This window comes from Epinephelus fuscoguttatus, linkage group LG21 (assembly GCF_011397635.1).
Source record: "Epinephelus fuscoguttatus linkage group LG21, E.fuscoguttatus.final_Chr_v1".
Taxonomy (NCBI): Eukaryota; Metazoa; Chordata; class Actinopteri; order Perciformes; family Serranidae; genus Epinephelus; species Epinephelus fuscoguttatus.
Window position 1 is genome coordinate 14,027,069 of NC_064772.1, and position 24,328 is coordinate 14,051,396.

The window sequence follows — 24,328 nt, forward strand, 5'->3', positions numbered from 1 at the left end:
CAGTGTTTCTGGCAACCCTTCATGATGTTTCTCAGTGGCATTTGAGCCACCAGTCAGTGTTTTTACAATCCTGTCACTGCTTTTACAGCTACTTTTATGCCACCAAATGTGGGTGTTTTAGGCTAAAACATGATCTTTTCCTAACCATAATCAAGTAGCCTTTGTGCCTAAATCCACCCTCACATTTACGACAGCATTGATGACAAATGTAACATGCGAACATTTTTCTGGCTTTTGGGTTGCCTAACACCAGGGAGTATGTTTTAGAGAGGGGATGACCTGCAGAAAAGGGCTTCAAGCTTAAATTGAACCTGCAGCCACTGCAGCAAGGAAATAGCCCTAATACATGGGACACCCGCTCTATCAGGTGAACTACTGGGCACCCCAAGGGAGTGTATATTTTGGGAGAAACAAGACTTCACAGCAATGAGCTTGGAAAATGGGCTTTTGGTCCAGTGGGAAATTCTTGGACTGTTAGGGCTTCGGAATTTTGGACCATCAGAACAACAGGCAGTTCCCATTTTTCAGAGTCATCGCTGTGTTTCCAGCAGCTTTTCAATCGCCAAACAAATTTTTTTTTTAGCAAAACGTAACTTTTTTTTTTTCTCAAAAGAGAGAGGACCAAGAGCAGTGTTGTTTTTTTACCGAGACACTGACCACTTCTCCGGCCCAAACATGATTTTTCCCAACCATGATCAACTGTTTTTTGCTCCTGAACTCACCCACATGGTAACCATCAGTAATGAAACAAAGTTTCAAGGTATTTTCTACATAATAACACACAAAAATAATATATCCATGGTTTGCAGAAATATACAATGTCAACATTTTACTAGTGATTAGGTAGAAAAACAGTTCTGAGACTGGCCCAGTTCTAGTCTTGGAATATTATTGGATTTGATCCTATGTTGGGAGGCATACAGTTACTTGCTTTTCTCCATTTGGTAAACATTAAACTACAGTACTTTACTGCCATTTCAAAGAAGTGGCATGGATAGAAAAAAATAATGGCTAAAAGCTAATACTTGTGATTATACATCAAGCATATAGAAGGCTATGCCCCAAAGAGTCTTCCCTACTCTATAACCCTACATGTGTCTATGTTAAATTGGCTCTTGCCCAGGTTTATTCTTTAGCAAGAAATAATGTTGTTACAGTGAAACTGATTTTATTTATTGATTTTATATGTAGTATTAATGGTTTTAATTCAAAATGGACGAATAAAGCAAACGCTTCCTCTGGATGTTTTTAAAAGATGACACTATTGTGCTGTACAGTGCTTCAGTAAAGGAGTGAATCTTAATGTTGAGCTGAATTTGCCAGCAAGTGTCCAAAGGGGGTATGTTCATCAAAACCCAACTGTGTCTCCAGATGCTCCATTCTTTATCCCTCTGCTGGTAATCAATATGAGTGCTGAAGTGTTCTGGTTTGTGCCGCTGGGTCATGTTTACTATGCAGTGTATATAGTAGGCACAAACCTCTTGTTGCTGGTGTAAAGAATTCTCTTTGAACAACAGAGAGCAGGCAGAGACTGATGCTGCAGATACTAGACTGCAGTTGAGTGTTTCAGTAAGTACTGCAATTGTCCTGTGTTTAAATGTGGGGATGTCACAGCAACACATGATGCGGGAGCACATGATAATGCTATGGAAATGAAGATACATGTAATGTTGCCACTGAGGGAAGCATAATGTCCTCTTTCAGGGTTTTCAGTGGTTGCAGCATGGATTTTTGTGTAGTTTTGATTTTTCATGACTTGATAGAAAAACTTGCATCTAATCATGTCGCCCAGGCTTGTTTTAAAAGGCTGAGATCAAAGTGTTCTGAACTGTCTCACTTTCTGTTTCTTGTTTCAGGCATACTAACACTTTTATTGTTTTACTGATTGTTATTCAATGTCAATTCCAAAATTTAGACTTCCTTCAAGGCTGATTGAGATTTTAACATGCGAGAAAGTGCCCTTGGACTCAGAGCTTTCTTTGTGGTGTTACAGAAATTTCCTTGAATTAAATTGTGTAGTTTTAAAAGAATACTGTGACATTTTGCAAATTATGTTGATTCACTTTCTTACTGAGAGCTACCTGAGAGGATTCTCACCACTCCCTAGAGACTACAGGGGGAAACAGCTAGCCGGGATCTGTCCGAACCCCAAAGATATCTCTACCAGCAACACTGAAGCCTCTTTCCCACTGGACAAAACCCACTAACATCTGGCTTTAGTCTTAAGTGGGAGAGGTTACAGTTGCCATTCATTCCTGGGACATCTGACTCTGCAGAAGTTGGGTATTTATCGGCTCCAGCTCCGACCTTGGTCACAACTTTTGTCTTTCTCCAACCAAGCAGTATTCCAAAATCATTACAAATTAATCACAACTAAGTTCAGACACTCTGAATAAGTACAAGATATAAAAAAATAACTAACCAGTTTTCACATACCTCCATGCTGCTTTGTACTGTTTACTAACCACGTTTTCCGACGTGTTTGTTACATTGAATGTGACACACCAGAAAATAACAGAAAGGCTTACTCATCTACTGGCAATGGGAAAGGAGTCTAGCACCTATTTTTAGTGAGTTTTCAAGCGCTTAAAAAACCCCCACATATAAGCACTAATTTTGTCAGGAAAAGGTATAATTAAAATGTTCTTACTCATTTGTTTTAAAATGTGTTGCAGTTTTATGGAAAGTTACATGCTGTAATTATTACTTTTGACTTCCTAGAGTCTTATTATAACAGTGAGTGGTCCCTGTAAAAACAGGGAGAGGACCCAAAGGTAGACAAAGCAGGGAGACTGGTGAAGTTCAGGGATTTTTTTTTTTTTTTTTGGACAAGATTAAGGTTCAAAAACAGGCAGGTGACATAAAGGTCTCAGGTAACAGATTCCAGTTGACAGAGGGTCGCAAGCAGACGCATGAGACACAGAGAAACTTTAAAGAGTACCAGTGGAAATGAACCAGTATATGTGCTACTGGGCTGATTAGGGGAAATGGGAAGCAGGTGAGTGAGTGTGCAGGCAAGGTCGGGTGATTGCAGGGCTGATGAGGGAAAGTGGGGACAGGTGTGGAGGCCGATGAGGGAGTCAGGTGACAGGAGCAGGCAAAAAAGTGTGAGGACATCTGGTGGACAGGTAGAGAATGGCAATGAATGGGTTAGTGATCTTTAGAGGTGCTGGTAGGCGTATATTTTTAGTTGGATTGAGTCAGGCTGTTTTCCTCTGCTTCCAGTCATTATGCTAAGACTAGGTTATCACCTCACAGCTTTTGCTCAACAGTTAACGCACAGACACAAGAATACTTTAGATTGTCGAATCTGACTCTTGCCAAGAAAGTGAATATGCGTATTTCCTAAACTGTCAAACTATTCCTTCAACAACTGACATTCATATCTGGAGATCTGATTCGCATTAGCAATCATTTGAAGAAGTTCTTATAAAGAGTGCTGAACTAAAACGTAACTTTTAACAGGCTCCATGTGCAACTGAGAACATGCAGTAGCTACAGAGGTTTCAAGATGTGCAAGAGTCAGGGCAGAAATGTAAGCCCCAGAAGAAGTCATTAGTACTGTAAAACAGCAGCAGCAGCACCCCCCCGAGCTGATATATTACAGTCGTTTTCTGCTATAGGACAGTTAAAATGTTCTAGTCTTTCTAAATCCATGATAGGAGCTCATGAAATATTTATGGAGCTGGGCTAACAACAGGATGTGTAATTATCATCAAACACATGAGTACACAATGGCTGCAATCAAGCCACTTCTGTCTTTCTGTCAGTCAACCCAGGGAAAGGTTAAGTTTCACTCCTACTCCACTAATTTCTGCTGACCTTTCCGCGCTGATGTCTCAAACCCGGCAAAGTTTCTCCACATTTCTCGACACTTATTAAATCACTCAAAATACAATCAGCGCCGGGGCTGTCTAAAAATAAACACTCTCCGCCTGTCCTGCACAAACAGGGAGCCCTTAACAGATCCCTCTGAAAAAAAAGTGTAGCCTGGATGAGATGACACATCCTGACACATTACTATGACACTGGCAGAGATCCAAAGCGGGAGAAGAGACTTGAAAGCACAACAAGGCCACGGAAAAGCATCTTGAGAGTTTACATGGAGTATTTCAGTTGCTTTTAATGTGCTGATTTCCCGTCTGAGACAGCATGATTCAGCACTGCTTGAAAATGTTTTGCATTTTTACCGCTGAGATGGTTTGTTGGGGGAATTTAGTTACAAATATGGATGCAGAATTGCCATCTCTGATCACAACTGTAAAATATGCATCTCTACATATACAGTGGGCCTGTATATGTGTTAACAGTGAGTGAAAGTCATAGTAGAGTACAGCTTTTTTTGTAGCACAAACATGGTCTGCAGCTCAGGATATAGATTGAAGGGATGTACTCATAGGTTTTTTCCCCACTATGGGCCAGCGTACGATATGGTAGACAGAATTCCAAATAACATATTGTAACTGGAACCTTTAATGTCCTCACCTGCAGTAAAGACATATTTAAAATCTTACTGGTTAGTACATCCTGCTTACAAAATGCAACACTTTTAAAAGACAATAGAAAGAAAGTGTCACCTCACTGCCATGGCTTTGCTTTAAGCAAGACATTTAAGACTATATTCACCATTATCCTCACATTATGGGACATTTCTATCATAATATTAACCCTGACATATAGTTTCTAGTTGTGTGCTGCTGCAGTTGGCCTGGATCCGTTTGTGGACTGGCTATAATAGAACAATGGAGCAGAATTAGCACCCTACCCTGTGTAGCGTACAAGCTACACAATGTCCCACACTTTATCCTAATATATGCACATTTGTGCAGCAAGCTGACTCACAGTCTAATCAAATAATCCATTTCATGTGGGGGAACCAAATGTAAGCACAAGTGGGTGTGTGCAGGGCTGTACTGAGGACACCGAGGTCAGCGGTAGCTATGTATTTTTTAGACACAGTTGGTGTTCTGTAAGGGGATTTTAGCATTTATAGACTCAGTTGTTGTGTCTCAAAATGGACACTTCTGTACTTGCCAGTTTGAATTATCACACGTTTGAATTATTGCAGTGCATAAGTGTGTTCACAGTGAGAATAACAAAATACAGTGCAGTAGTACCCCTTTTCCACCAACATGGAACCAGTGCTGTTCTGGTTCTGGCACCTAATTTTGGACCGTTGAGAGCATGTCAACCAAAAATAAAGAAATAAAGAACTGGAAAGTTTGTTCTTGGCAGGAGTTATAATATAGCAGGTTTCCCTTGAGCTAAAGTGTGAACTGTGACAACATCGGGGGAAGCATCGTAATCTACAGGTTGTAAAGAGAGGATGGTGAAGGCAACAATGGAGAAGTGAGACATCGTCAAAGAATGTGCCGTGGTCTCATCAATAGTTGGTTCATGCTTGATTTTTGAGACACAACAAAAGTTTGCAGGTAATCAGTGTTTTGTACTACTCTTTCATTGATAGCACATCCCAGATTACAATAGGCTTGCTCGAGATGAGCCAGGCTGCTGCAGAATTGATTAATCACTCAACGAGTCTGATACATTTTAATAAATCGACATCAGATCTAACAGGATGTGAGTGTTTCTGTGACTTCCTGTACAGACTGAAGGCTACTGGAAACTGTCAGAGCTTTTTGTGACTGCCCTCTGCTACAACCGCCTGATGTCGTCCACCTTTCAGGCAAGGTGCAGTTCATCTTGAACGAGCCTAATGCAGTGTGCAATTTAATTTTGTCTTTAATTTTATTATCTTATATTATCTTTGTAATATGATTATCTTATATAATGTTATTACTATCCTAAAACATTCTCTGGGTCCTCTGTAACTCTGCAGGACTTATTTCCACCCTGCCTAGCAGCAGTACCGTGGCGAATGGTTCCTAACTGCGGGGAGAACGGAGCAGGCTTCCCCGGAGGTCTGCCGCTTTTCCCGGTCCCTCTTCTCCACACTTTGGGCTCTGGTTTCGCAGACCGGGCGAGGCGGGGGCGCAGCGCACCTGCGCTTCGCCAACTGGGTGTGGCCACCCAGGATTTTGCGGATTTTGCAAGTTTGGCACACCGTGCACGCTGGCGCAGCTACTCGTCTGTCCCACCTCCGTCCCTCCTACCTGCGCAAGTCGGAAAGAGGGAGGAGAGAAGGCGTGGAGTGGGTTTTACACACATCACACCAATCAAATGAGCCCCTCTCCTTGCCCTTAAATGCGCCGCACGAAGGCGTAATGAGAGTTTACTCAATTCGCCATGGCAGAAGAGAGCAGCAGCGTCAGACGGCCAAACTTCTCCCAGGATGAAACTGATGTTTTGGTCTGGGAGGTCCAAGCTTGCAGTGTCCGAATATACGGAACTGTGAGCAGACCTCCACGGGCTGATGATGCAAAGGTAGCCTGGGAGGAGGTCACCACAATTGTAAATCAATGATGCGTTTCTCTCGTGCGCGCGCTCTCTCTTTCTCTCTCGCAGTCTCACTCGGTTTCTTTTCTTTTGACTTTTCTAAGATGACAGATGCTGAATATATGCTCCCTATCTGATGCTGTGGCTGTTTGTGGCTGGCTGAGAGGGATGTGAACTCATTAGTTTGCAACTGTGTTAATCAAATCAGGTTGGGTTTCCATTACGCATGCCAAACGTGCCAAACGGTGCCATTCCCCTTTGATCTGACATCAGATGTGACGGGACAGTCGATATAGAGATACATTTATGTGCTGATTGCAGATAGTTGCATTGAATAGTGGATTTTTTTGGGTATTTATTGCATTGTTAATGTGCCTGATATTCTGGAAACCTGCCTGTGAGGTTTTGGTGACGTGTGCGCACTGCCCGCCAGTCAGCCAAACTTCGGCTTACACCGGCTGCGCTCCGCCTGTGCTGACAGTAGACGTGGTTTCAGATAGCGAGCTTTTAGCGCACCTTCAGCGAAGCCTTTTGGCTCGAAACTGTCACTGCCCCAAGCTGGATCTGTCGACACCTCCCCCTGCTGCGCCGCCACACCCATCTCAGCGCACCTTGGTCTGCCAAATTACCAAACTGAGCGCGCCTCAGGTTGCACTGCTCGAAACTAGCTCTGCGCGGGGTTCGCCACCCTGCGCTGCGCCAGGAAACTAGAACCCTTTGTCTTATTTCCACCCAGCCGACAGCGGGACTTATATTCATTGTGCCGACAGTGGCTTGGAAAACCGCCCATAACCGTGTCACACGGGGAAGAGGGAAGGTGGCTGGAGTTCCTTCAACATTTGCGGTTAGATTATCATATTTTTTTATTGACAAAAATATAGGCGGCTTCGGCTGATTTTTTTTTATGCGCACATGTGCCCCTAAATATTTTTTACAGTTCGCACACACTTATTTTTAGTCGAGTGAAACGCTCGCACTGTCGAGCGCTGGATCTGACAGCCTGAGCACATCGGCACATTTCGTTAATTAATGGGAAACACTGCTAATGGTTCCACTCACAACTGGTGGAAGTGCAGACTGGTTCACTACATGGCCCCAACTTTCCAAGAATCCTGAATGAAACCTGTTCAAGAACCAGAACTAATTTGGTGGAAAAGTGGTATATGAGTTCCTGCAGGGTGCATGGGCAAAAAGTTGTGTGGATTGTTTGGACACATTTGGACACATCTCACCCTCAGTGGTCACCATGCTGCATACGCAACAGAAGGGGTGGGACCACAAAGATTAAGTTAAGTTATACATGGGTCTATGTGTTTTTCACTACCAGTACACTGTTGCTGAATAGAAACCATCAGTTTATCTGGTTAACTATTTAATAAATTGGTCCTGCAAACAATTAGGGGAATGCTAATGTTAACTTTCTAGCTAGCTATCAGCAGCGCATTTGATTATCGTGTGTTGTGGCGTAAGCTATACAATCCATGCGCGTAGTTCTATAAAGTGTTCATGCATGTTTAGTTGTCTTTTTCTCTATAGAGGATATTAGTTTTAGATTTTGGGGTCAGATGCTTGACAAGTTCAAATGCGGAAGCTATCATTGAGTCTGTAGATCAGCTGGTAATAGAGCCAGTAAGTATCAGCCATGGATGTTCACAGATATAGAAACATGACACGAAGAAGAACAGAAGAAGAAGAAAAGCTGTCACATCTTGCACTCATTATTTCTGCAAAGTGTGCAACAGCCGTATTTGAGAAAAGACTACCCTATCAAAATCTGTACACTTCACAAGTACACAGTGCATGTAATTGTACTACCGGAGTACTCGATTTGAACCTCAGTGATTTTAAAATCTTGGCTATGGTGTCGAAATCATTTTAGTAGTGTTGGTGACTGCTGGTACAATCCTTGCACAGTAGGCACATAATTTACAAGAGGCCAGAGCAGGATGAGTACATTATTAACAGGAGAAACATATTGTGAACAGGCTGCATTGGGACGGACTTAAATCTCATCAGAATCCTACAGTTTAATTGGCCAGCCCTGGCTTCTCTGGAGAAAAACTACTTGTCTACAGGACATAAAACACAACAACCAAATTATATTATACACAACCCAGAATATTAATATACAATACCCCTTTAACTTTTTATTCTAAGGTTATGTGGTGGTCAAATAATTACACTAATAAATAACAGTAAATAACATGTTTAGGGAAAAGAAAGAAAACATACCATGGGATGAAGTCCAAATAAAACAGATCTATTTTATTTCAGTGTTTGGGGCTGATATTTGGAAGTCAACACCAATCCCAGCAACCCCTCTGGCATATTTTTGGGCCTGCTCTTGGCCATATAACACTGCCCTGGGTAAAATGACTGTCTATTTAGTTTCCACTCACCACTCAGAAACAGTAATGACCCTCCAGTTGATCTGAATTATTCCTTCACAGTGCTCTCCAGCCTTAAAACCCCCTTCGTTTGAAGGCTTTTCAGCTCATGTTTATGACCGCATCATAATGGAATTGGTCACAAAAGAAAATCAGAAAAGAATTCCTTTCCCAACCTTTCCCCCCTACTGTCTCATTTGCATTACTGTTGTTTCACTTCACTGCTTCCCACAGCAAGAAACTTGTTTTCCAAACATGTCAGGAGATTATTATTTATTTTTGGAACTAATATACAGTAAGCTGTGCTTTAAAACTCCCTTATCATCACCATCCTCTGCAGAGTTAAAGGAACAGTCGACACTGGAGACACTTTTGGAAATACACTAGTGTCAGAGACAGTTAGCTTAGCACAAAAACTGGAAACAAGGGGAAACAGCAAGCCTATCCAAAAGTAACAAAAAGGAAGACAGAGGCAGTTTAGCTGTTTTCCCCTGGTTCCAGTCTTTGTGCTAAGCTAACCTTCTGATACCAGTTGCTTCAAATGTAATGTTCAGACATGAGTATGGTATTGATCTTCTCATCAGACTCTCAGCTAGGGCTGCACAATATGAGGAAAATATATGATATCCATTAATGTTGAATGTGATAAACAAATATTAATAAAGTGAACTCAGTTTTGTCATTCTGCTGCTTTTAGTATGCTGATAAAATACAAAAAATAAGGGAGAGAATGGGCTCGATTATCACACTTTTTACTTTAATCTGAACCCCTCAAAAACTGTATCCTTAACAGAGTCCCTTTCAAAGTGTAACTGAGGCCTTAAATGTCAGGTAAGAATGAAGTGACCTTACTCTCCCAAAGTGTATTGTGTTCAACAGATATGAACTGTTAAATGCGTCTTGTGCACTTGAGACATTCATTCCCATCGGGCGGTTGGTTGTCAAATGCAATGGGGTTGGTGGTCCCCATGTTATTTACAAGGTTGAGTTTCATTGAATTTCTTCACTGAAATGCAAAAACATGACCAGCTAATCTATCACAAGGACATAAACAAGACAAATCAGACCTATAAGTACATTATTTATCCTTATTTAACAATATAAAGAACAATACATGACAACCAACCCCACAGAGAATGCGACAAGCATCCTAAACTGTGATTTCTTGCTAACAACCAAATGTTGCAGCCGAGATAAGACCAAAAAAAACCTTACACTGTAGTTCCCCCTCATAGTTTTCAATCATAGTAATTGTTTTATTATAAACCCACTGTGTGAAAATCTAAAAGAGAAACACAGAAGAGCTGGTAATTTATATTTTAACATGAAAAACACTGAAAGTCCTCTCACCGCTTTGTCAAGTGTCTTACTCCAGAAATGACCCTGTAAATGACCTCTGACCTCAATTTTGAATATTTCAGCACCAACATTTTTAACAGCACTCTCTGAAGGAGTGAGATTCAATGAGGGTGACAACAAACCTATGCGATAACTCACCCTATTTGTTAGTGCAGTTTTCTACTAATGCTCTTTTTCAACTAACACGAAAAAATCCTAATTTTGCAATATTGCAGTCTTCTGCAATGTGTTCATCATGCAAGTAGGCATTGTGATGACAATAAAAAACAATATATTGTGCAGCCCTACTAGCAAGAATAACCATCCCATTCTCACTCTGCACTCATCAAATACAGCTGCTTTGTCAGTGATCTCGGCATTAGATTCTGATGTACAAAGGCACGTATCATGTTGGTTTAATATGCACCAGGAGGTGGCAGTTGTTGATGCAGCAGCCACCAGCCCAAGTCATCAAAGGCACCTTTTGTGAGTTATGAAATACGCCGGCCGGCAGCAGTTTGTAACACTGCAGTTAACGTTATATAAGGAGCTAAAAGTCCCTACAGGTTGAGTGGAAGTGAAGGTGGATGAGTCCAACAAACCCTGGACTTTCACCCAGGAGCCTGTTGTTCACTTCCTGTGTAAATGTTGAGCCAAACCATGATGTTTTTTTCGCAACCTTTTTTCCACTTTTGTTGCACAAGGAAATAACCATTAATATGAGGAGTTTAACCAACACTGTAAATTTATTTTGAAAAAGACTGCTGGTCTCTAATGAGCAGAAACTGTACATTTTCTGTGAAATGGAAGTGTATGTTGAAAAGAAACAAAACATGTAACAAGTGTAAACTGACACTGTCCCAGATATCAACAATAGATGCTAGGAGGATAGCTGGTGAGTCATATGTAGACTGTAATTTTTAATCTATACCCTTGACCTTTTTAGTTTTATCCTGTTTGAGATTTGTGTGCATATAATATTGCTTTGTAATTACTGCTACCATTAATTGTTGTTGTGCCTATTTAAATCTTACATAGTATTTGTCCGTCCACATTGTGCTGTATTGTGCTGTACTGCAGCCCGCACCAACGCAGACCTCATGGTCACACTTTCTGCTCCTTACCCAAAGCACAAGCAACAGCCTTCCATCAGCTGCCAGCGTGCAGACTTCCCATAGTGCCTCTGAATTGAAATTGATTAAAACAACTCAGTCAGTGTTGTTGGGTTTGAAGCTTTTTTTTTCCTTCCCTATTGCTCCAACAGGCTGTAGTCAGTACAAATATTATTAAAGTGACCTTCTCCACTTCCACCCACTTGTGCACTTTACTCCAAGTGGCTGGACCAGGGACACGTGCGAGCCAGAACATATTAGGCGCCACCAATCGTAGCAGAAGAGACGTGAGGGCAGCAATAAAACTATGGCAACACATTAAGCCTGACTGTAAATATATTTAGATTTCCTTTCTTATTTCCTTTTTTCTTTATGTATGTGGCGTTTCCAGGCCTAAGCTGGAGCCCATAATGCTTCTTATTATCAGCAGTAAGACAGGTTCATGCACTAGCTGTCTGATATTGTGCAGCTGTTGTTATTTATTGCTTGTGAAGTTGGATGTTTAACATTACAATACGCATAAGAGTCAAAAGAGACTCCTGCTAATGAGACCATGCGTTCTTGTGAATCACAGCAGCGTCACCTACAACTTCTCCTCGCCATTAACTAACTGTCGCTCCACCTTGCTTTAATAGAATCTCAAGTCACTTCAACACCTCCTGTCGCACCTCACCACTTTCCTTTGTGCCACTGCATACTCACTATCACACATGAAGGTTGTTGGCAAATCTGTGTGTCAGAATCAAAAGGAAGGCGAGACCAGAGTCTCCACAGAAAAGACAGGAAAGTCTGCTTAAATGCGACAGAAGAGACTTTTGAGAGTTTCTCATGTGCTTGCATAGAATTAGACAGAGTTAAATTACTGCATCTGCAATAACAGCTGGCGATTTAGACACAAAAAGGCGAGGAAAATAACAAGAAAGGCAAGAAATAAAGCCTGAAGGCATTTGTTCCCATTTTTCTGAGAAGTAACTTTATGTTTTCGCAGTCAACATGCTGTGTTGTGGTTGTATAGGCTACGTAAATTGATTAATTGTTTCAGCTCAACAACAAGCATCCTCCATATGTTACTATTTAGATTCTTCCCATATTGTATCGCTTCAATAAATTCATTATGCCCAATGCTGTTAAATACTTTAGGTTTTGTCAGCTGTGATAAAGCGATTATTGTTTTTTTTGTTTTTTTCCTCCATGAATGGGAGCTAAAATAAACCTAAATCTGGCAGGTCAATCCCTTTCAACTCTTTTCATTGTCTCACGCAGTCAGGATGATGTTACTGGATGTGAGTCTTATCTGTGAATGTGCCCGAATCACAGCTAACACGGAAGAAGTGGCTTGCCAATAGATAAAGAGAAAGAGACAGACAGCTAAATAATCAGCCGGCAAAGACCTGGCAGTGAAATGTAATTACTGAATGAATGGACAAAGCATCTGTCTTTCTGGAGGCTTCTGGTTGTATCTCTGAGAATGGCGAGATGGGGAGCGCAGTGGGAGGCTGGAAAGTGAGAATGGAGGTAATGTGTGGGAGAGGGTGAAGGAGCGAAGGGCAGGAAAGCACTGAGGGCACGTCTCTTCATGTCTCATCAGGGCACTGGTGTACTATTGTAAATCTGCTTTGGGTAATGTAGAAAAAGAAAGACGGACAACATCTTCCTAGAATTCAACAATCTGTCACAAAAAATATCTGTATTTAGAGGACTGTCCTTCCCCCAAAAAAGACTGTAAAGGTCATTTGTGCAAGCAGCTTACTAAGACCCTTATTTACATTTTGTGTAGGCAGGGACCTCTAGTGACCACACTTATTATGACATGGGCAAAGAAGGAAGTCAGTTGACGTAGTATAAAGACCAATGAGTTCCATGCAGGGAGGAGGTTTGGGTGGACTTTCACCAAGGAGACAACTGTTTGTGTCCCGTGTGAAGCCAATTATCAAGTTGAGGCATTTCAAGGTATGTTTGTACAAAACGTCATGTCAAATACTTTCTCGTAATGTCACGTTACATTAAGCACTTAATATGACGGTGCCCAACCATGATTCTTTTTCAAAACCTAACTGGTAGCTAATTTAGGAAACACTTCTAAGGGTAGAGTTAGAGGATAGGACCAAACAACATATGTGGTTGTATCGGTTGGAGGGCTTATTGGTATTCTGATGTATTACCACAAGTCAACACATTCTCACTCCGACCTCGTCACATATTGACGTTTTTGTCATGGACTTTCTGCATCAGATACAATGTGAAAGGTACCCTGGGTGTGTTGGTTGTTGACGTTCTGGGACACTGTGTCAAGTTCTGCCTGTTACATGCATTGTCGTCTTTCAAGATACATTTCTGTTTTCACAGGAAATTTAACGTTTACGTACAGTCTCTTTCAAAATAAATCCACTACATCGGTACAACAACGCAACTTTTTTTTCCTTCAATAACCAACAGACACGTGCTTAGGTTTAGGAAAAGAACAGGGTTTGGCTTTAGAATCTTAAGGGATGCAACATCGGTCTCTTGAGCGAAAGTCGTTTGTTGGACCCATCCACCACTCCTTCCATCCGCCCCACTCGGACTTTCACCGCCTTAAATTTCGTCGTTGTCCCAACACGTTTCCCCTGATGCTGCCGGGCGCCATTAAACTATATCAGCAACTGGGCGCCTTTTTTGTTGGTTTCTGATGCTGCAAGTCACTGCCCAATGCCGGATTTCAGCAACTTCCGAGTGAGGCCGGGCTCTATAAGTGTGTGGAAGCTACACAGGAAGTTGTTAGAAGTAATGCCATATTCTTTGTTAAACTGTTTTAAACTGCCATTTTCACTCCTTATATGTATGCTTATCTACAAATAAAACATGCAAAATAACATGATATTTTAACCATAATGTACATAAATTAATCAGTAATAAAACAGATTGGTATCTTAATCCTAAAAGACAAGTCTAAACTGAATCTAAGAAAAGATGTGTAAGTATTTATGGTGCAGATGGAAATAAATAGTGGAAATATAACAGGTGGTCAGAATTACATGATTTTTCTCTTAAACTGGAGGTTTAGTTTAATTACGGAAGGAGGTCCACAGTAATGTAAAGTTGACCTGTGGGATCTAATACAGGAAAGTTGTCTGAAGTGTCTACGATTTAAAACTGAGGAAGTGGGGCTGCCCCTTGACCCCTTGCACTGACCATGACATGCAATGTTCCTGGTTTGAGTCGGACTGGGACCAGGCATCAAGTTCTAAATAGCCTACTATTAAAATCCAAAATATGCTTTATTGGCATGAATGTGACACACTCATTTCCTGTGACATCTTTACTTGCACTGTTCAATAAAGGGATAGAAAATGAAAAGGAAAAGCTGTTGACACAAATCTGAAAAGTATCTCTTGTCAATTTTGAGACGGTCCCTAACTTCAGCTCATCAGTTTCTGCCCAGTGCTGTCAAATCACACAACTGGCTGGGTTTCAGTATGAATCATAAGGTAAAAATAACATTGTTGGTGCAAACTGAAGAAAAGTTATTGAGGATGAACTTGAGCTATGCACGTCACTTTGTTCTTAGCCTATTGTCTATGTATTTACATTTTGGCCTATCTGCTTTCTCATGAAGGGCTCCTTATAAGAAGCACCTTCACTTCTATGATCTCTAAACAGATTTATGGACAACAGAGAACCTGAAGTCTGTATATTTGAATGTGACTGCAGCGTAACTGTGAGAGGGAGTAGTGTGATGTCCGCTCAATCATAGCAGACAAATATGACATTATTTCGATGCTGCTGATTCACATATAAATCACTTTTCATACTTGTTTACATCCTTTGTAAATACTTGGGAATGCATGATAATATTGGGACGCCATTGTTACAGGCAGGTAAAGGTTTTGAAAACAAAATAGATGAACTTTTCTGCCAATATGACAGGCTGATAAGAGGATGCTTTAATTATGCAACTTCAGTTGGTGGAAACAGGTCAGATTTGCCCTGGTTGTGAGTATTGTCAGGATTGTAAAGAAGAATGAATTTCAATCTTTTTTAAAAAAAAAATGTTACATAATAAAAAAAATGTGGCATGTTTTACATGTAAGTTTGAGTAGTATTCCTATTTTGGCAGCAAATGTGTAGATTTTGGAAAACATTGTATTCTATGTCTGCATCTGCCAGTGTGCCATCACAATAAGAGTAGGCATAGTATTATTTTAATTCTTTTACAGAAGAAACTTGATTTTCGCTGCAGTTAGGTGGAAAAAAAAATAGTTGCATTTATTGGCAACTGGTCAAAATGAGTTAGAAAATATCGGCATATAGGAAATTGGCAATAAAAAAAAATTCAATATCGTGACCACCATCTGTATGTGAAGTGATAATGAAGAATATTTATCATGTTTTTATTTTGAAATCCCACTGGTTATGACTTTTGTTTAAATTGACATTTTCAAGGTCTTAAAACAAGTTATAAATTCAGCTTTCCTGATAAATCCTTATTTAATTTTATTTACCTTAGTAGTTACTTTATCACTGTTTTGTGTGTTTCTGAACTAGTTATGCACCTTCCAGGAGGTTATGAATTCTCCTAAGTGTTTTGTTTTGTGTCAGAAATGTGAGAGAGTGTTTGGCTTTCATCTGACACTATGCAGCACTGTCACTGAGATGCTTCCAAAATCCATACAGACTGTCACCTTGGCAGAAAACACACATTCTGGCCCATAAATCCTGAAAAATAATGACTGCACAGGTTGAAGGTAAAGTGAAATTTCTCTTAGTCTTTCAGTGTCTGTCAATCTGCTCATGTGTTGTTGTTTTTTTTACTCTTGCTTCATATATTTGCATCCTATATCACCCTATATCATCCTATTTCATTCTCTTAGTCAAGAATTAATTGGAAACTGAAATTGCTTTTCACATTGTTTCAACTTGCATTGACTGACCTAATTAGTTCAATGATTACACTCGCTGGGAAGAGATCCCTGCCTAAATGATGTGACTAATTTGAATGAATATTTCAAACCCATGTCTGCAATTAATGTCATTTACATATGTAATGTGTCTGCTTGATTACTTAATTATGTTTGTACTCCCTGATGATGTCACTGACAGGTGTCTTTTAGAGAATAGCAAAATAAGAAGAGACCCAAACAGGTGTCCTATAGTTCATCCACCGCATACTCTACCTGCATCACAGAGATGTCGAGCTCCTGTGGCTCGCAACGACTTTACATCTCCCCCTGACAAATATATTCACTGTCATCTGCTTACTCGTCAGGAAGTGACAGAAATGGATTTTCCGTGCAGTTAGTTTCCCATGGCTCAAAATAAAAAAATGAAATAATATAAACAACGAATCTTTCTTCAATTTCAGTTATCGGGTCACAACTTTGGGCCGCTGTTGTGTCAAAGACTCGGGACAAAGTACCCTAAAAAGCTGAAGCGGTGGGGGTTCCAACTGAAGTCTTTTGTAATGCAGCTCACTTGTTTGACAGGTGATTTTCTTAACTTGAATGAAGTTATTCAAAATTAGGAGCAGGGGCAGAGCCAGGCACTGGAAGCATTCGGGCTCAGCCCAAACATAGGGGGGTCAAAAGGGCTTGTTTGGTTTTTCCCCTCCTATTTATGACAGCTACATGCACTATTTTTTAAAGCCATTTGAGATAATATAAAATGCCTTAAAATCTGTACATCCATTGGGAAAGACATGATAGTTGCCAAGAAATAATAAAAAAAATCATACTGTAGAGTCTACATCCTATTTTGTACATAACTTTTGTCCATCTGTTTTCATTGTTCTGAAACTGTAACAAAACAAATGTTGAGGATGACTCATTTTCACTCCTGCCACCTGGAAAGAGGCAACCAGTGTCTGATGTTACTATTTTTAATAACATATGTAGTGTAAGAATTTGGTGTAAACAGCATTACTCATCTTGAAACCTGTAGTATTTTTGTTATAATATAGGCCACTGGAGTAAAGTTCACAGAATCAACGTTAGCTGACAGATCAGCCAGGTTTAAATCCATCCCTTAATAATCTGGGCTGCTCTAATGCCTGGTAAATGTGGTCTTCGATAATCTGAGTTAAATGTTAGGACAACAGAATAACATTTACTAACAATTAGATTAGATTTCTTCAGTGAATAGCACAGATTCAGGGCTTTTGAGAAAACATCTGGGACTGGAGCCACAGAGGCCACACCCCCCTGCTCCACCCCTGATTAAGAGTAAGTGCAGTAAGCCTCTTCTCTTCCACTGGGAACAATATGCTCTAAAAGGAATAGCTCAACATTTTTCAACACACTCTTGCTGTCTTGCAGAGAATTAGATGAGAAAATTGCCACCACTCTCATGTCTGGACAGTTAAATGTAATGCTGTGTTCACACTAAAAGCAACGCAAATTTGAAATTTGAACGCTAGAATATTTTGTGTTGACTTTCATAAAGGGGAATAACTCTGGTGTCATATGTCCCATCATCTCAATGCTCATTGGCTATCGTGGTGTGAATTGGTCACTGAGATTAAGATTTTTCAACCCTAGTGAATAAGCATATGACACTCCTTTCTAAATTTCTGCTGCTTAATTCCCGTATTTCACATCTCATTCATCGCGCCGCTTGGCAGGAATTCGGGTCTAATCGTGTCATTATGTTGACTTTACATGTAATGCACTCCCACTATTTGTTTAATTTGCGCCTGGTGTTAACACAACATAAGGCTAAAACAGCAGCTGGTTAGCTCCACTTAGCATAAAGTCACTGCACCGACCAACAAATGGTCCTGCACATAACCTCCATTAAACCAAAAAGTGTTGTGTTGATATTTAAGGTTAACTATGAGGGTGGGAATCTCTAGGCACCTCACGATTCGATTCAATTCCGATTCTGAGGGCAATGATTTCGATTATAAAACGATTCTCGGTTCTAAAATGAGCCAATGAGAAAATTTACACTAGATATTGAAAAACATTATTGTAATAAAGCTGGGAATACATGTCCAGTGCATACAAACTGTATTACTTACTGTGGTTGAGATGACTACACTCCACCAGTCTCTTCCGGTCCATCCTCCTCATCCACAAATCTCAATGGGACTCTCCTGTCCCTTGTCGACCTCCTCGACATTTCTCCTCCAGTATTTACCATAACTTACAAAACTACGAACTATGGTGAAAACACGACGAAAACACGGCATAAAAAACTCAAACGCTCTCAAAAAAACCACAAATACTATCATTTATAACACTAAATATTATTTACAAAGAAAACGCCACCCAAACTTCACTAAAATTCCCCTAAAACACCGCTAAATCACTTCAACTTGCACTCTCTCGCCAGCTGTCACTCTCACAATTAAATATAATGTTACACTGATGAGCTTTAGAGGTGCTGATAGAAGGATTTGTGACCTTTGGACAGAGCCAGGCTAGCTGTTTACCACTTTTTCCAGTGTTTGTGCTAAGCTAAATTTCAGCCAGTTAGGCTGCTGAATCTAGTGACATATTTAACCGTCCTTGTCTCCTAAAAATTACCGCACATTTATAAACAACTACATATACAACAAGATAGGGTTTAAAAGTAACAAACATTTCTGTTTCCCCACTCTCCAGTATCAGGGTCCTGCACTTTGAATGCTTACTGTCCACCCCAACATCTTCCCTAAACTACCCTGCTGTCCAAATATTTGCATTTCCTTCACTTAAAATTGTTTGCCACAGATGCAGTCCACGCAATAATTACCTTTTCCCCAGGACCTACTTGGCAGAACAAATAAGTCGTATAAACACAATTTCTAGCAAACAGGATTCCCAAAAGATCCAACCTTGTGGCCCTGTCTTTTAGAGGAGTGTTGTGTCAAAATCTAGGTTTAGTTCCTAATGTGCTGCTGTATATGTTATACTGTATGTTGATGCTAGCATTTAATCAGTTTTTGCAAAACCATTTGGAGCTGAATGGGGCACTAGCCCTGCTGACTGTGACAAAGGGAAACATTTTTCTCAGTGTTTATGGTGATGGTTCCAAATCTGGAGGCTGAGACCTGCCAAATATGTCACAAGAAAAATCTCAGACGTGTTGAGTTAGGGTTGGGCGATATGACAAGAGTGAGATGGTAGAAATGTGTCCATCAGTAGGGATTTGGCAGCACTATTTCTACTTTAGGAGCTATTCAGAGCTGGCTATGCAGTAAATCAGAGCTGGATTCTTGTGATTCTTGCGTGATTCTTGGATGATAGCGCATGATCTTACGAATTCAGCTGGGCAGACATGGAGGAGGAGAGTGAATTTGTAAATACAGATACATATAACACTTAAAATCATTGTTCTTAGGAACCTTAAAGCTTCCATTGTGAAAGAATTTTAGTTTTACTGTTTTGAGTCTTTTGTTTTTGTGCTGTCTCATATGAGGCAGTTAGGTTTTTGTGCTTGTTTTAATGATAGTTCCAAATAAAAGAAGAAAATAATCAAATGTGATGAAGTACAGTATGATTATTTTTGAGCATTAATTACTGTAAATTACTGTATTATGATACTGTCACTGTGATATAAAATTACATTTACTTTTTAGAAGATTTTAGCCATATCAAGGTTGGGAATCACTGCTTTTTGTGACACAAATTGAAAATTCTTGAGTTTTTTTTTTAATTCTAATCTGTGTCTGGAAGATGAAACGTACTGTAGCGTGAACACTAAGTGGGCACCAAAATGACTAATGAACATAATCCAGAGAAACATATTAGTATTAAGAGGCAGGGGAATTCACAAGTAAGTAAAATCGATACCCTCTAATAATGCTAGACCAGGCTACTTCACTAATACAGGTGCTTTATAGTAAATGGAAGATGGGGGTTTTTTTTGTCTTCACTGCAATCAACGAGGCAAAAATCCAGACCATGTCTCTGCACAGCGATGAGTGCAGGCTCATGATGTTTATTAAAGAAAGTGGATGGAAACACAAGTAAAGGCTGTAATAGCCGGCGGTATCTGCGAGAACACACGGCAATGAGCTCCATGATTTCCTCTGATGTCAAAACCTGGAGGAAAAATCAATATGAAGAATGAAGCCTTATTTACACACTCCACCTGATTGACTGTGGCTCACTGCAAGATGTCAACAAGCTATTAATGTTTCAGGAGAAGATTGCTTTTTGAGGCTAAGTGGGGAATTAAATGATGGGGGTTCTATTTTTACACATAAACACACTGGTGAGTAGGGCTACATTTTAGCGAGACAGATGTTTTTTTGTTTTTTTTTAAACTCAGATTTAGCTCAGAGGGCCTCTGTTGCCTTGTAGAGTGTAATCAGACAGACATTTGCCATTCTTAATCTCAATCCGGCGAGCGTGCAATCCTGTGCGGGATGCATAATTGCAGGGACGTGTACACGCCCACAAAACACACGATTGGGATTACCACATAAGAGCTTGGTTCACTTTGTGTCCCATATATTGAAAATCCAAGAGCTCAGAAGGCTGCTTTAAAAAAAGAAAATGACCCACGTCTGCTTTACTCTCTCCTAGTTAGTAAAAGTTCTGCACAACAAAGCAACTCTACAAAGGCACACAACATTTAAATAACTATGTGAACTCTCTCTGAATGAAAAGCCCCAAGTCTGTCCATATGCTGTAGTCAGTTAAGGATTCCCTGTCAGGCTCAATCAAAGTTTGAATGTGGAGCGGAATACATTTTCGCCATCACCAACAGTCCCTCGCTACCCCTGAGTGAACCGTTTGTTGAGAGAAACATAAAAGGTTTGCTCGGTGGACATGTTTTTGCCCTCAGGGGTACACAAACTCAATAGCTGGCTAGCTAGCTAGCCGTCTCTCCTTGAGTGCACCTGTGCTTTCCTAGTGGCAGACACTGAAAATTGAGGTCATGATCCTCGTGAGTATGTGAGTCAAGATGCCTCTGTGTTGAAATATCTTTCCCTTTTTTTTTCCTCTCGGTTTCTGGGTACATCTGCTTGAAATATCTACTCGGGATATTTCTACATATAGACCTTCTTCTTATTACTGAGCCCAGGAAATATAAGGGAGATTTTCCTTATGTGAGTTTGCAGCAATTCACAGTTGACTCTGTCTATATCCTCTTTATCAGCATTCATACACCTGTATTAATATATATATGTCTGTACACTAGTTTACACTGATGAAGTGAACTCCTAATACAAACAGGATGCACTTGGGAGTACCACAGCAACGAGTCTGTACACTAATGTAAATGAGAGGTGACTTTTTTTTATTTAATAAATTTGCAAAACATTTCTATGTGTTCTTTTTTCTCATGACAGATATTGTGTATAGAAGCATATTTAATTCATCTTAAATTGTAATTTAGGATGCATTAAATATAGGGGTTTGAATACTTTCCAAAGACGCTGTAATTTACTTTAACTTTAATGTAGAAACATCTCAGCTAGCACCTTAGATTAAGATATACTATGCAGGATACTCTCTACAAACAGTGTATAGCTCATACAGCAGTAATCCCTCTCAATCATCACCTATGACCAGTGGTGTAATGGAGGGTATACATAGGTACAGGGGGAATACCCACCTCTTTTTCTGGCTGTTTACTGTGTACCCACCTATCAGCCAAAAAGCCACTGGTATATATAGAGCAGTGGTTCCCAACTGGTGAGTCATGGGCCAAAAGTGTGTCACAGGTCCATTCTGAAAGGACCGCAAGTGACTTCCAAACATGTCTAGCTTGTGAAAAACATTCTTTATTTTTAAGTAGAGTGAATTTCCAGCACAGAACTTTTACTACTTACTCTACTTTTTTGTAGAGTGAATGACTAATGGATAGCTACTTGACAAAGACTGAAAACTAGCTTGACGACATGAATGACTCTGAATATATTAAACTATGTGGACCTTGAGCTAATTACTAAGGAAAAATCTGGACCCCATGGGTGGATCAGTTCAGAACCACTGTAGTAGAGTATACAAACGTACTTCTTGGTAACCTACCTATCGTCCAAGTTGTACATCCACCTCATTAGCTTCCACCACACTTCTGCTTATGACCCACTAGACGTGTGTTGGTGTATTTTCTGCAGAGACTCTGCCCTCTACCTGTATTTCTTAGCAACCAGGTTCCAGACTTTAAGCAACAGGCATCCAGGGGACACAACCATGGGCGTTGCCTGGCCTCAGCATTGGAGATATGACACCCTAGGATTTTTTCTTGAGTCGCAGTTAATTGTGACTAAGGAAGATAGCAGTGTTTTAAGTCTCTTTAATAAAGGGAGACGAAGCGAGAGCAGTCAGTGGCTGCAAAGATGTTACATTCACTTTTGAAAATGGAAGCTCATGCTGTAGTCTAGGGGCTGTCTCAGGCTTGAAAACAGACAAAAAAGCTTGGGGATACTTTCATTTTATAGCCTGCAAGGTAATGCTAACACGTTTTGAGGTACATAATTCATTTGTCAGAAATTAGGATGTGTACTTTGAATGTAAATAAAGGGTTTGTTTGAAAAACTGTTTTCCCTGGACCCCCTACAGAGGGTTGGGCTAAGGCCTAAATATCCTCAAACCCAGGAAACATCCCTGGACACGTCATCAGAACGATGCAAATATAGGGAGGCAAAACGCCAAATGAGAGAGAATCAGGGGTTGGCGTCCACTTCACTGACGAGCGTGTTCACAAACAGTCAGTAACAATCCTACATAGTATACCTTTAAATCACCTTAAAAACACTGTGCTCTGTTACAGTGAATCATCTCACTTGCTCAGTTTGAATTCTGTCACTAACTTCAGGTCTGGTATCCCACCTACAGAAGAAGACAAATTGAAATCTCTACTGTCCCCTTAACGTCAGCAGTTACAAGCGTGCACTCTGTCCAAAACCAGGAAACCGACACAAAATATTTCACTCTCTCAACCCTTTGGCAGCATTTTGTATAAAGTCACCATAGTGTGTCCAAGCTGACTAAACCTTAATTTGTGTGCAGATGTGATGGGACTGTATTTATGGATCAAAACTTCAAAAGTTTTCAAAACTTCTGACTTATGTTTCAAACTGCCTCACGAACATGGACAAATAATGACACAATGGGCCTCTTGGCACAGACACGTAAAAGCCCTCCCACCCCTCTGACATCGGAGCAACACACCCAGACTAAAAGAGATGCACAACTACAAACGATGGCACCAGACTGAAAGAGAAAAATACATTACAAACAGGCGGGCTTTGTGGTTGTATTTTGTGTGTGTGTGTGTGTGTGTGTGTGTGTGTGTGTTATTTTGTTTCTTTTCACATCTCTTTATAGTCAGTTTGTGTCTCTTTGTAGTTGTTTTTTTCCCCCTTATAGTCATTGTGTTTCTCTTTGTGATCATTTTGCATTACTTTGTAGTTGTGGTGCATCTCTTTGTAGTTTGCGTCTCTTTTGATTGACTTTCCCCACCTCACACAGAGGATCTGGGTCAGGAGTCTGAGGGGTCAGAGGCCTAGGACAGTGATTCCCAAACTTTTTTGTCTGAAGTACCTCCACAGCCCTGTTGGATGAACTCAAATACCCGTTCAACAACAACACATGCTCCAAATATATTATGGGAAATGTACAATATGTTTGGGGGTGGGGGGTATGTGCTGTCTTTTGTTATTTATAGCCTACTGTTCTGCACTGGGGAGGGGGTATGTGTTATTTGTTGTTATGTTAACTGTACTGTTTGTCTGTGTTTTTATTGTATGCAGCGCATATATGAGTCCAAGACAAATTTCCCTATGGTACAATAAAGCACATCGTATCGTATCGTATTGTATCATATCGTATCATATTAATTTCAATTGGTTTTAAACTAGATTTAACAACATTAATAATATAAAACAACATTTTTTTCATACAATTAAACAATGTTTAGATCTATTTGGACAATTACAGTTCAACTTTTACCACGTGGCAGAAGCTGGACACTTCAACCCCTTCCTATCCTGTTTAATGCTACTTATTCAAACTATTCATCAACTGCTTCTGGCTAACTGCTTATACTGTTTATCTATTATTTATTGCAGCTTTTTTGAACCATTTATCACTTAGGCTACTTGCAGCAAACTTTTCCAATTATGTATGTGATAGATTTAATGATTTGACATTTACATTTTGGTAACTATTTTTTTGATTT

General features: G+C 40.2%; 1 protein-coding gene across 5 annotated transcripts in view; it reads right to left on the bottom strand.

Annotated features, from left to right (window-relative positions):
- Window positions 1-24,328, bottom strand: part of LOC125881757 (RNA-binding Raly-like protein) — a 154,416-nt gene that overhangs the window by 120,676 nt on the left and 9,412 nt on the right. Inside the window, exon 1 of one of the 5 annotated variants that reach the window (XM_049565065.1) lies at window positions 18,228-18,364. The exons of the other annotated variants lie outside the window; for them this stretch is intronic. The gene's annotated coding sequence lies outside the window, so the exon portion shown is untranslated. Of the gene's footprint in view, window positions 1-18,227; window positions 18,365-24,328 lie in introns of those variants that run through there. 5 annotated transcript variants of the gene reach the window in all.